Source organism: Cupressus sempervirens, chromosome 8, assembly GCF_028749045.1.
Source record: "Cupressus sempervirens isolate cs-2001-9-10 chromosome 8, ASM2874904v1, whole genome shotgun sequence".
NCBI lineage: Eukaryota > Viridiplantae > Streptophyta > Pinopsida > Cupressales > Cupressaceae > Cupressus > Cupressus sempervirens.
Genome location: NC_143125.1, coordinates 703,616,347 through 703,631,758, shown reverse-complemented (window position 1 = coordinate 703,631,758; position 15,412 = coordinate 703,616,347).

The window sequence follows — 15,412 nt, the reverse complement described above, 5'->3', positions numbered from 1 at the left end:
AAGACATGGCTACAGCTGAAGAGCAGTAAGAAGAATAGAGTGTGCAAGACACACAAATGCCAACTGTAAGCCATCCTCATGACACTAGTATACATGTAAAAACCATAACTATTAAGGATTTTATTGATAGTTTAGCTCAGAACATCAATCCTTTAAATACAAAAGATCTAAAGAAGATTCTTGGCCAATCAACACTACAAGCAAGATTATGTGAAAACCCAGTATTGGTCAGTGTAGATGAGCTTTAGAAGGTAGTAGCTAACATCATAAGGGATAAGGTGAATACACAAGAATTACCTTTTACCATCCCTTTAACTACTAGTGCTCAACCTTTAATACAAAAAATAGTAGACATATCTACTAAGGTTGACACAACTATTAAATAAGACACAATTGAGTAGGAGTAGACTAAAAAAGAAGAGGAAAAGGAGACAACAATAGAGAAAACATGATAGATAGACACATCCATACCTATAGCACAACAATAAAGTGCAACTCCAATCATTATGATTAATGGGAGCAGATTTGAAGAGAGAAACCATACACCAAAGGAAAAGGAGCAAGAAGCTATTCAAGCATTGGTAACATTACCAACATTAAGCACTCCTAAAAAAATTCTTCAGAAGCAAGGCACATAGGGTATACTACTATAGATTTCATCACCAAGCTAAAGCTCTACAAAAGTTGACAAGGTAACTCACTATGGTGATGTAACTTTATATGAAGAAATAGTGATACCTTAGTTTGATTATGTAACAATGACACTAGGAAAAATGAACATGTTTCAACAAGCTTTAGAAAAGAAGAAACACCAAGAAATACTTGGAAAGGAATTTAGGCAAAGCCAAGCATTACAAGACATCAAGGAAATATTCTTAGATGCATTCAGCCTACCTACACCTGAAAAATCAAAGCTTCTATTGGAACAATTGTCAAAAAAATTTGAGAAGGTTAATAATGAAGATGTTGACACTAGTGAAAAACTTCTTGAGTGGTTAGAGAAGAAATTCTAGAGTAAAGTGAACAAGAAAATATTTGGTGAGATTGTACTTACTCAAGATTTACTAGCCACAAAGGTTGAAGATGTGAAGAAGGTATTGGAGAATATTTTCTCATTGTACAATAAACTGTGTGACCCAACACTCTTCACTCAAGAAACAAGACATATAATTTTGAGCCTAGGGAGAAATCTCAATGTATTAGGTATGCAACTACCTCAAAACCTAGCTCAGATTGAGAAGCATTTTCATGCATTGCTTCAATTACAAAGTCAACTAGCTACATTAATAGTAGAAGAGGCTAATATAAGAGCCAAGTTGTCAAAAATTCAAGCCTCCCTCACCCCACATATGGAAATACTCCATAAAGAGCTAGGATATGAAGAACCTTTGTTAAAGAAAGATCCTCATCTTTCTACATCAAATGGACTAGCTCACCTAGTAGCCAAGCTATAAATCCAACTTCAAGTCACTAGATGTTGCATGTGACAATTGAGATGTAGCTCTAAAGATAATCATGGAAATCCACACATCTTTTTTGCACAAATATACTCTAAGCGTATGGACCCTTTGGCATAAGTGTCAAAAAGGGGGAGAGAAAATAATAAAAAAGAGGGGAGATAAAGAAGTAAGGGGGAGACATATTCTAGAAAGAAAGAAAAGAAAAAGGTGGATATAAAAGAACAAAAAGGGGAGAGAAAGATAAAACAAAGGGGGAGAAAATAGAGTAAACAAGGAAGATAAAGCAAGAAGAGAATAATGAAAGGGGGAGAGACATAATTGAATTAAATAGAGAAATGAAGAAGCATGAACAAAGGGGAGCTAAATCAGTTTTTGACCCCAGTGATATACATTTTGAGGAACACAATGCAAAAACCTAAATAGAGTAGAGCACATATTAGATGATAGAGCATCAATTGCAAATACATTGAAGGTAAAGACTATTAGTCAGTAGAGACAAACCCACTCAGAATGGAGAATAGGTTTTTGATACAAAACAACACATTAACTTAGGGGGAGTAATAAATGTTGAGTTATATAGGTTATTGCAAAATTTTGAAAATTTTGAAGTTTTGTATATAAGCTAAGTTGTGGATATGTTATACTCGAGAAGATTAGATTGATTATGTATAGTTAAGTGTTTTTGAAACTAATGTCAAAGGGGGAGATTGTTGATCTTAGAATTGGTTTTGAGAATTTAGTGTCAACACACTTAAGAAATTTAGTTAGTTTATGCCAAACTACTAATACATGTTGAGTATAACATGTAAATACAAGACTATGCTGAATTGCAATGAGTGTTGAGTCACTTATGTGCCAAGTCACTCAAGTCTTGAGTAGACAGACCATGACAAGTGATTCAAGTGATGAGAAAATAGTAGATGCTAAGTAGTTCAAGTTCTAAGTCAAAAACATAATTATAGTATGTGCCAAGCATCAATAACTTCAAGTGTCAAATAACATAGATTGGACATATTTTTTTGTGATTGCACAAACAAATATGTAAACTATTTTCAAGATGACATAAGGTTAGATTTCAATTCTTTAAAGATAAGGACAAATCTATTTGTAGAATCCCTATGTATTTACATCAGCCAATCAAAAAATAGGAAGGATTAAGCAACAAAAATAATGAATCTCAGCCATAGATTCATACCTAACCCTAAGCCACCAAAGTCCTTATAAGGAAGATGAAGTCTCATCAATTATAATGAAGTAAGAGATAATTTTACAAGAGGTTAAAAAGGGGTGAATGATTGAATTTGTTTACAAAGCATTCAAGGTGACTTAGCAACGAGAGTAAATTATAGGATTAGTTGAAGAAGAACAAAGAAAAAAAGGATACAAAAATTGTCATAATAGATCAGAGAGGATCAAGAAGGACACTGTATAGATTCAATCTTTAATCAAGAAAATAGAGCCAATAATAAGATCTATGCTGAAACATCCTAACAAGTGATTTTAGTTAAATCTCCTAGGTGGAGTAGTCCTAAAAAGTAGTTGTAAATCCTTTAATAGGGTGACATTCCAAGTGGATGTTTTGAAGTCCTTTAGACAAGAACACTTCTAATGGGGTGTTTAAATCCTCTTACAAGGTGGGACTTAATAGTCTTTGTGAGCCTTTAATAGCATAGGCCTTTCACAGGGCAAATCATGTTTCATGGTCAAACCATTGTAACCTTAATTGGCTACACTTTATTATTGCAGTAGTGAAGATTTTTGGGTGGCATACCCACCCAAGTTTTACCTTCTCTTTGGAGGGTTTTTGGGTAATCATATCTAGTGTTTAGTGCATGTGTTTAATTTCTTATATGTGTTAGATGCATTTACTTTTCATGTTGTTTTCAGTTCATATATTATATGCATCTAATGAATGGTGAAAGTTTTAATAACTAAAGTTTGAACTTCTGATTCACCCCCCCCCCCCCCCCCCCCCCCAAAATTATATGTTTCCCATTTGTAATTCCAACATCTATATTAAAAAAAATTAATTTAATTTAAAAACCTATAAATTACAAAACTACATTATAAAATTTGATGGAAAATTACATAAACGATAAATAAAATGAAGACCTACCTCATTTGTGGGGCACCATGGATGGAAATACAATAAAAAATAGATTTTTTTTCCTAAACCCAATCGAGTTTTAACCTTTTCCTCTGCACTCCATGTTGTTGTTACCATTTTAGGGTACAAAAATGCCCTCAAATGTTGATAGTAGATAGAACTATATACTTTACAAAAATTGATCAGGTTTTGTAAAACCTAATCATGTAAAACCCAATCAAGTTTTACAAAACCTAATTGGTTTTTTCAAAGTATAATGGCCAGGCTTGGATACCAAGCCTAGCCCACATTTCACTTTTAAATAACTCAATTAGGTTATTGAAAAATTTTCTTTTTTTAGGGTGTCTGATTTTTTGTACATGCACTCACCCAATCCATGACAATAATTTTTTAATTGTTGATCAGATGATGGAGTTATTAGCTAAAATGTAGATAGCTTTGCACACTACCAAAGTTTTACAAGAGAATTGGAACAAAACCATGTCCACAATTTTGAAGGCATATAGTGATTTCCTCTCAAATTTAGGTTTTACCTTGTAAATATGCATTTTTGTCATTTGTGTCAAAATCAAGGGGGAAATGATTATATATATATATATATATATATATATATATATATATATATACAAAATAGAAATATATGTACAATTTTGAAAAATAAAAAATAGAGTCAGAGTCTACCAAGTTGTTAGCACAATAGTGAAAACTAAGTTGCAGACCCAAGCATATTGATAGGGGGAGCTTTGACTTATATTTTTGAGTATTTAGAATTTTGGTATGATAAGTGTTTTTGTCACTAGTCCTTAAGAGGGAGATTGTTGACCTTATGGTCAAATCAATTGTTAATTAGTACCTAAACACTTAATCATTTGGTTGGTTACATTGCTACTGAGCTTCAGAGAGCCTACCAAACTTCATAGTTAGAAAGTAGTATAAGCCGAGCTTCATAGAGTCTACCAAGCTTCCCAAAAAAAAGATGGTGTTAACTAAGCTAGCAATGTCTATAGATCTAGTCATGTTAACCAAGTAGAAGGAAGGTAGTGTTGAGTGAGCTACAGTATCAATGAAGCCCTTTAGTGTCTACCGAGTTTTCTAGTATTTTCCAAGTCATTAGTGCTAACTAAGTTTTTGTCTAATCCCAAGTGATCAATGTGGACCAAGCACCAGTTTCAACCATGTGCTAGAGCTTGTTGATTTGACAATGTTTCTAAGTGTCAGGATATCACCTAAGTGGTCTTTAGAACTTGAGTATCAACATTGAGCCATTCTAAAGATTGTTTGAATTTGGTGTTGTATCTAACTCTAGAAGGTAATTAATTGGATTGATATATATATATATATATATATATATCTTGTGTGATCCAAATGTGTATGTGTAAAAAGTAAGAAGAATAATGTATGTTAATTAGAAGACAAGGGCTACAAGTAGTATATGGAAAATAAGAGTCTTATCGATCAAAAAAAAAAGATTAATTTACATCAAAGGAATCTCATTCAAAAACCAAGTTATAGATCAGAGATCTACTACTAGTTCATCCTAATAGGTGTATTACTAAAATCCTCTAACTATAGACACCTAAAAATCCTTTAGAAAATGAAGTATTTTTATTTTCTGAAAAAAATCCCTGATGACATCATCATTAATTAATTAATTAATTAATTAATTTTTATGCCAATAAATCCCTTTATCTTAATTAAAAATATTTAATTAAGGAATCCCTCCCAAAAATGTTTAAATATTATTTAAACATTATTTCCTTATTTATTAATTATTTAATTAATAAATTGACCAAAAATCCCAAAATAAATTATTTATTTATTTTTTGCCCAAAACTTGGCCAATTTCCTTAAGACCACTAACCTCTTCCAGAATATTCTAATCCTTCTTTAATTTCGATTAAAGGCTAATCCCATCATTTCCTAAACCTAATCCCAACTCAAAATATTTAATTAAGATTAAATATTAATCCTCATGTTTATTAAAAATATTTTAATAAATATCTCCTCAACCCAAACCCTTGAAATAAATAGAACTTTATTTATTTCCTAAAAAACCTTATTTATCCTCATCCTAGAAGCCTAGACTCTTCTAGAAGATGTCAATTCTAATCCTAATCCCCTCTCTAACCTTGTCACATTCCCTAAACAAGGTTAGCCAACTCCTAAGCTAATCCTAATACCTCTTCTAATCATGTACACAACTTAAGCAAGGGTTAAGACTTGCTAACCCAAGCCAAAGTCAACAATCTCATCATCCTCCCAACCATCTTTATTTATGACCCAACCATCTCTATTTGACCCAACCATCCCCATTTATGGCTCAACCTCCCTCATTACTCCTTTGACCAACCCATATCCTACCCTCTCACACCCAATCACCCTGTGACATGTGTCACCTACTAATTGGCTTTAAAAAAGCACAATCCATGTGCTCCCCTTTGAGTGCATCCTAGCCCTCCCTCACCATCTTTCCATCCTTGCATCCTGACCATCCATCCTTCCACCCCTTGGACTATAAATAGAAGCCTCTCTCTTCACTAAAATCATCCACTTTTGAAGCAAATTTATAATGCTATTTTGAGAGCCTAAAAACTACCAAAATACTATTATAATGCTGAAAACCCTCCATACCTTCATTGTCGAATCATTCATTCACACTCATATTTGATTATCACTCATCCATTTGGAGCTTGAGGACATCGTGAGCATACATCCACTATCCATTAGGGACATAGCTTCATCATCATGAGAAGCACTTGAGGAGTTTACCATCTTTGGTCTACTTTCCTCAATTTTGTCTTCTTTGGTCCTATCTTAAGTGTTTATTTGTTTTTAGTATTGAGAATGCTTTTTATAGATTAGTGTTCATTTTACTCTACTAAAATAGGTGATACACTAACAAGGTGGACTTATCAATCTTGTTCAAAATCTCCTAACTAAGTGCCTACCTAATTATATTGTATAAATCCTTTCACAAGGTGGACCTAATAGTCCTTATTACTCATAACAAGGTAGAACACAAGAAGTGATCAATTGTAAGCTTTAACAAGGTAACTTTATATTGTAGTACTAAAGCTTATAGGTATCATCACCACCCTAGTTTTGCTTTCTATTTGCAAGTTTTCTAGGTTACCAAATATTGTGTTAAGTGTAATGAATTTTTATTGCTTTTAGTCTTTCATGTATGCAATTAGATCAGATTAGATTCTAAAGGTTTAATTGGTGAATTGAAGGAAAAAGTTTTATTAGTTTTGTTGGTGTTTTTACACTACCAAGAAACAAAGTATTTGATACCAAGATGGTAAAGATCAAAATAACCTAAGGATTACCTGTTTCCCATGATTAGCTAGATGGTCTTCAAATCTGGACCCAACTTCAAAAAAATCATAAAGATTTTCTACTTTTTTGGCTCTACAAAACCAAGGTGAGTGCACCTAAGGGATAAAAAGACTTTAGAGTTTGATACTATCTTAACATTCCATTCATTCCCTACAATAGATTGGTCACAATTCTTCTAAGATCTACAAGTAATTTTGGGTAACAATAGCTAACTTAAATACATAGATTAAATGTAAACAAGTATTGACTAGCAATGCTATTCTTCATAATTTTAAAATAAAATAGATTTTGATTTTAAGATTGTGCTTAATGCTTATCCATGATTTCTTCATATGTAGATTGAACTAATTGATCAATGCCTCATCCATTAGGATTCAGAGTCTAACGAACCTTTTGACCTAATTGACTGCATTATAATCAATATTATCAGCAAATCTCACTAAAAATCATTCTTACACAAATCCCTCTTACTGCCTAGAGATCCTATCATATTCATTAAAGTATTTACTTAATACATTGAATTAAAAGAAATAATGAATTCATATACAACCTATTCTGGTTGCATTCAATTAAGAAAGGCTTTACCCCTACAACCTGTAATACCTCAAAATTGGCTCATTGCCATGATCGCCAATTCTAGTCTATTTTAATCAATCCTAAGTCCTATGTCACTCGGCAATTCTAGTTCTAATTTTTGCTACTTGACCTAAGTGTTAAATGTAGAAAACCCTAATCTGCATTAATCATGCTATTTATTTAATACCTATAGTATTGACTCATATTAGTCACATTGAACCTATTGATTAAGATTTAATTTAATTTAAATTATTTATAATTTAATTAAATTAAATTATCTCCTAAGGTAATGTACTAAGGAATTAAAAATATTTAATTTAATAACTATGCTTATTTTAATTAATTGAATGTAATTATTCAATTGAATAGAAAAGGCATTTATGAGGTCATATCTCATTTCATTAAATTGGATATCTTTCCCAATTCTATTTCTCAGTTCAAAATAGAAATTCTCAGTTAACTACTTCTCAAATTAGAAGTGACTTAATTTACTCACTCTCACACTAAAGTGAATTTGAGTTAACTATTTCTTGCACTCAGCATCTCATTCAGTTAACTGCATCTGTATTGGGAATCTTCCACTTTGAATAAATCTTGGCTTTAGTCCTAACCATTGATCTAAGTTGATCTCAATTGTTGATGGATTCTAGGAATTCTATTTAAGAGACTCTTAATTGCTCATTACAGAGGTTGGAATTTTTATGCTATTGAATTTTTGTAAAATTGAATACTCACTTTCATAGCTTTATATGTGTTTTTGTTTAAATATCTTAGTATCATTTAGATTAAACAATGCATACATCTAATTTATTTTTATTTTATACTTCAATAGAATAGATTGCATTTCATATCGATTAATTGTGCACCAATATTTTGCATAAACCCTTCATTCTAGAAAGGTTTGGTTGCATGCATCTCACTCTGAGAGCTCATAGGTAAAATCCTTCTAGATAGAAGGCAACGGGTCACATTGTCAGGTGTCTTGGATAAACAACTCCATGTTTATTCCAGGATGATTCTGCATGTAATGACTATGTTGAAGTGTGTGTGAAGTTCAAAGGCCCACAAATTCATGCATAAATTTTTGGTGCCCACTATGGGGCCAAGAAAAAAATTTTTTCTAGCCTCATTAATCTAAATTTTTGTCATTCTCATTACTATGTTGTACTGGTCCATATAGATTTCTGAATTTTTGGGTGAGAAATTTCATTTTTGCACAAACATTTGAGAGTCTCACATGTTGCTCTCCACTTTCTCACATGAAAAAGTGCCTTATTTTGAAAATCTTCATGCAACACCTCATTTTCTCATGTGGGTTTGTGAAAGATCTTGCACGAACCTACACAAGATTTCGGGTGATGTTTTAAAAAAACCTAGTTAATTTGTCATTTTTTAGCATGCTATTCATTAATGTTTACTGATATGGTTTTCTTTAGAGCATCATTATTCTATTTTTCGAGTTCTCTATAGCTTGACAATTGTCTGTAGGATTTTTGACAAAGATTCCTTATACAAACTCTCCAAACATGAACTGACTATTTATTTGCAAGGCAATTGTCAAAGATACATTTGTCGAAGAACAACATTAAAACCCACTAAACAATGTGTCTTCTTTCATGCTTTCTAAACATAGTCTAATTTGGGCTTGTGAACTTTTTAGGGTGCAAGATAGAAGAATAAGGGATTATGCTCTTCACCACTTGGAGGTCATGACCAAGGGTGAATCAGAAACCTAGATCCTTCTGAAAGATGACATTTTGAGGGAGGCAAGCAACTTAGTGATTCTCTAGTGCTAATCCTTTTCTATGATGATATGATGGTTTTCTTTTAAGGTGATCAAAATATTTAGGAAGGATGAGTCTATATTGATTAAGCTAAGTCAATAATTAACATGTTCTACATGTTTGGGTGAGAAACTAAGGTAGAGGAGTATGCTCTTTCCCCTTGAGGGAAATCAAAAACTTTGACCCTTATGTTCGAACCACCAGTCCAAGTCAATCCTTTAGAGGGCCTACTAGAGTGATCCAACCTCTGAGAATAATCCAAGTGAGCACACTCCTTTCACTGAAGATTCCAACTCACTATAATTAAGGTGCTTTATAGAGAAAAAGACTTTGAAGCCAAATTAATTTCTTTCCCTTGATTATTGATATCACTTATCAAGGGGAAGCTCTTTCTGTTGCACTAGGTAGAACTAGCCCCAGTCTTGCTAAGCAATTGTGTGCACTCTTAGATGCTAGTGTGGGATGCTAGTCTCAAATCCACTTGTGGAACCACTGGGGATTAATACAAATAGAAGCCAGGTAAAAATGTTTTAGTTAGAAGCTACCTGGTTCACAGCAGAAAGGAGGCATAATCTTTGTGTAAGGAGGGGGAAGAATCTCTCCTATAGAACTCACCATAGGCATGTTACTAGGAATCGGAAGGTGGTATACACGCTTGACCCCTACCACAAGGGTGTTCATTTAGCATATATGTTATTGAGACCTTTGAATACACCAAAAACATGGCTACCTTCTAGGGGGTGACATAGCTATGTGAGGTGCATGCACGTGCATAAGTTATGGGAAAAAGGTTTTTCCTTCTCTACCATTTTTTGTTTCTAGGGATAAAGCATGTTTGTTATCAAGTCCTAAACATGTTCAACCTTGCATAAACAAACTAAAGATTAAGACTCCCCCCATCCCTTTGAGTTTCTTTTCCCTTAGTGAGATTGTATTTGACTAGTGATTGCTTCCCACATCTTATTGAAAACACTTTGTCTTATTCAAAACTCAACGTCACTATCAAAAATCTAGAAATTAACCCTACAATTTGTTTGTTATCTGTCGAACAAACCTTCAATCTATCTGGAATAGTCCAAAACTATCAAAATCTCTTCGAAATCCAAGTCCATGTCAAAATTTCTCGCAAAGTGTAGCAACATTTAATGCAATTAATCACATCTTAACTCAGCCCTGTCCATATCCTCATATGAGAACTTTCATAGATTTGCATGAGATCTTGCTAATTGTCTTTTGCCAAACTTGTGATTGTTTTGCACTGCCTGGAGCACATTTTTGTACGAGTTTTTATTGCTATTTTGAGATTTTGCACCATCTTGTGTACTTTCTCATGCACCTCCTAGAGGATCTTTGTGTGAGAACTTGAATCAAATCTATCAAATTACCTTGTTTGAACAACTTGCGATCCATGTCTAGTGTGTTTCTTGCATTGAGTTTTCTCTTCTCTATCTATAAATGGTCCCAAATAGTGACATTTCATTTCACTAATGACTTTTGGTCTACACTTTAACTAGTCTCGTCTCTTATTAACTTGTTTCTATTTCCTAATGTTTGTTATACTCTGTGTCATGGTGGTCATAATCCTTGGTTGTTCTAGCCTTCACTTAGACTACTTGTATCTTAGTATACAACACTCTTTCCTTTTTCTTTTTGAGACTATGTTTTAGCATGATTCCTATCTTAGTTCTTGCTACTTGTTGTTGTCTATGACTATCACAACAAGAAGTGGCAAAGTGTTTTATCATCTTAGACTTATGTGAGGTTTCTCTAAGGGTCATAATCACAGAAAAGGTTGCCTTTCATTTCATACACGGTCTGCATTTGGTTCATTTAGTGAGGGATCTTCATGATCTCCCTCAACTCTCAAGTCACCTCGAGTCTAGCAAACATTCTCCATAAACTTACAACAAACCAAGAACCTAAACATACTAAAACTAAACACATTCCTACAATGGATGATCATGAACTTGAACATGGTAGTCACAATAGGCATCAAGAACCACTTAGGAATGACAAAGAGAAAGACCATGACATAGATGAGGAACAAGAAGAGGTGGAAATATTTCCTGAACAAATAGCAAAGTGCTGAAAATATTAAAAAATTCAAAAGGTCATGGAAGTCCTACTCAATGAAGAGAAAGAAAAGTATTTTCTCAAACTTGCACAAGAGGGAGCTAAGCTACCCTCTCATTTCAATGTGGAAACCATCATCACACTTGAAGAGGAAAATAAGACTTCAAAACTCCAAAAACAATTGAAAATCATGCAAAACCAACTGGCTCAGATGATGCATGAGGAAGAAAAACCTACTAAAACATACACCTTAGATGGTCTTTGTCCATTTCCATTTGACAAGAGCATAGACATGCCTCCTTTCCCAAAAGGGGCAGAACTACCTAAGTACGAAAAATACTTTGAAACCACCAATCCCCAAGATCACTTGTGAGAATTTGGTGCATTGTCCATGGAGTTTATGCATAACTAGACATATCTCATGTGTTTATTCCCTAGAACTCTAGGTGATTACGCTTTGGAGTGGTTCTCACACTTGCCTCTTGGTATCAAAACATTTGATGAAATAGCTAACTTGTTTGTCCAACAATAATCTCATAACATTCAACATCCTATTAATATTCAAGATTTATGTAACCTTAAGTAGAAGGTTGGTGAGCCCTCCCTCACATTCCTCCAAAGGTGGAGACAACTGTACACTATATATTCATGCAAGATTTTAGAAATGGAAAACCTTGACATTTTCACTAATAATCTCCTACTTGATTTTAGCTATAGAGTCCAACTTCAAGGTCCATGTACCTTTGAAGACATGATCACATAGGCCATCCACATAGAGGAATTGATGGTCAAGAAGGGTGAACTCATTCTTTAGAAGGACACAAAACAAGGCTCCACCTCCAACAAGGACAAAACCAAGTATGTCAACAAGAACTGAGAAATTGTACATGATGGGGTTGTTGACAATGTCACTCCTAAACCTACTAAGGAAGCCTTTAATCTCATAGATGTTCTCAATGTGGCAAAAAATGGTAAGAAACCTCCTCCTGACAACAAGACATTGAGGAAAAAACTAAGAAACTCATGGGCCACATGCCCTAAGTGAGATTATACACCCTTAGGTGAACCTTTGGATGTGGTTTACAAAACCTTGTTACAAAATAAGCTCATTTCACCACTAGACAACTCTTGCCCTTGTGAAATGCAACCATGTCCTCCATGGTGGAATGAAACTACATTCTATGAGTACTACCATAATAAGGGACACAAAACTAGCAACTACATAAACTTGCACCACAAAGTTTAGGACATGATTGATGCTAGTGACATTGTGGTAGATGGACATAACAAGAACTCAGATCACAAGGCCTTCAAAGAGCCCTTCCTAGCCTATGAAAATGGGGAAAGTTCAAAACCAAATCCTAACAACAAGGTCAACCATACATATTCTAACAAAGATGATGAGATAATCAATATAGTTGAAACTATAGGTTTTGAATACTGTGATGTCATTACCATTAAGGGCAAGCAGGAGATTTTGGACAATCATCTACAAATAACTTTGTTCCCATAGAAATAGGAACACACAAAGGTCTACAATCTTCCATGCTAAACATGTCCAACACAAACTTCACATACTTACTTTGACTCAACCAAAGTTTTCTATTAGACCTGTCTCTATTGATTTCCATACCCAAGATGTACCTTGCTATCCCAAGATCTTTCATCTCAAACTGTGCTAACAATTGAGATTTAAAATTAGAAATCATACCCTTGCCCTTCCTAAATAGCAACATATCATCAACATATAATGCAACAATAAGAAGGCAATCATCTCGAACACTAAAATAAATACAATGATCTAATTTTGATCTTACAAATTGAATTGAAAACACAAAGGCATCAAACTTAAGGTACCACATCCTAGGAGATTGCTTCAAACTATGCATAAAGACTTTTTTAACCTGCAAACTCAAGATTCTTTACCTTTAACAATGTAGTGCTCAGGCTGTGACATATAAATTTCTTCCTCCAAGTCACCATGAAGGAAAGCTATCTTCACATCCATCTATTCTATCTCTAAATCATATGATGCAGCAAGAGATAATAGAAATTTAGTGGATGTCAACTTTACAATAGGAGAGAATATTTCACCATAATCTATTCCCTCTACCTGTGAATACCCTTTTGCAACCAATCTAGCTTTGTACCTTTTGACACTGCCATCTACATGAAATTTCTTCTTGAACACCCATTTATAGCCAACAGATTTTCTCCCTTTAGGAAAAGGTACAAGGACCCATGTTTTGTTTTTCTCTAATGAAGCCATCTCATCATCCATAGCCTCAATCTAGGAACCTACATCTTCCATGCCCAAATCCTCTTTCACAGATATAGGCTCATCAATGTTAGTAATCAAAGTAAAAGCACAACTAGAATCTAACATAGAGTAACTAAACCTTTCTAGCTACTTTCTTTCTCTCATGGATCTCCTCAAGAGCTATGGTTGAGGTTTTTCTTCCTCTTCTTTTGAACTATCAAAGCTATTAGAGCTCTCCTCATCATTAGACCCAACATGGTCTCTTTGTTTAGTCTTCTCAAGGGTAGGAGGCAATTGAACAACATCTTTTTCCTTTTCTTTTTCAACTTGTTGTAGCACAATATGAGAAGATGTTAGCTCTCTAAAAATAACATTTTTGCTATACAACACCTTACTAGTCACAGGATTCGAAAGCTTGTATCCTTTCACACTAGCACTGTATCTGATGAAAATACATTTAACAACTTTGTTTTCCAACTTAGATATTTCTCCTTTGGAACATGTGCATAAGCTTCACAACAAAAAACATGAAGATGTCTAATTGAAGGCTTCTTACCAAACCACACCTCCATGGGTGTCTTACCAACAAGGGCTGATGTAGGAGATATGTTAACCAAATAGAAAGCAGTCGCCACAACTTCAGCCCAAAACTTTTGTTCAAGACTAGCTCCACTAAGCATACTCCTAGCCTTCTCCATTAGTTTTATGTTCTTTTTGTAACTCCATTTTATTGTGGGGTATAAGGAGTTGTCTTTTGCCTCTCGATGCCTCGTTCTTTATAGAACTATTCAAACTCTGCTAAGCAAAACCCACCACCATTATCAGTTCTCACACACTTAATCTTCTTACTAGTCTGATTCTCTATGAGAGCTTTAAATTTTTTGAATCGACTAAAGACTTTTATCTTACTTTCTAGGAAATAAACCCATATCCTTCTACTGTAATCATCTATAAAAGATACAAAAAATATAGACATGGAGATTGAAGGAACTTTAATAGGACCAAAAACATCAAAATGAATAAGATCCGAAATATTAGAAGATTTGTGAGAGCTAGAGTAAAATTGAACACAATTTTCTTTACCATAAACACAGTGTTCACAAAAGTCAAACTTGAGATTACAATCATTTAACCCCTCAATGAGGTTCTTTTTTTTCAAGGTTCTAAGACCCTTCTCACCAATGTGGCCAAATCTCATATGCCACAACATTGTCTTTTCTGTAGGAAGCTTTCCTTCCAAAATGTTTGCGCCCTTAGGTACACTTGTTGCACTACCATCAGAACCACTAACCATAGTCTTCTTTACTACTTTTTCAGATGGTGGGGATGAAGTAATAGCTGTTCTCTTCTTTGAAATAGAAGAACTATTACACTGAGAAATGCATGCATCAAGCTGAAACAAAGTACCTCTCCTAGTACCCTTAGGAAGCACCATAGATCCTCTCATCATCTTACATCCATCTTTAGAAAAAACAACTTGCACACCTACATCATTTAGCATACTTACAGATAATAGATTTCATGTTAAACTTGAAATGTGCATAACTCCATTGATTTCCTTTACTCGTCCATCAGGAAATTTGATAGTGACCCTTCCACATCCAACTATCTTTAAGTGAGAATCATCACCCAAGTACACCTTTCCACCATCAAACTCTTCATATTTTGAGAACCAGTTTTGATTAGAGGTCATGTGAAAAGATGCACTCGAGTCAACCAACCACACATCATTAGATGCATGGGCTACTAAAGCTACAATAAATGCATCACCATCTTCTTGAGATCTTTCTGATGCTGAATCTAAACCTTTCTT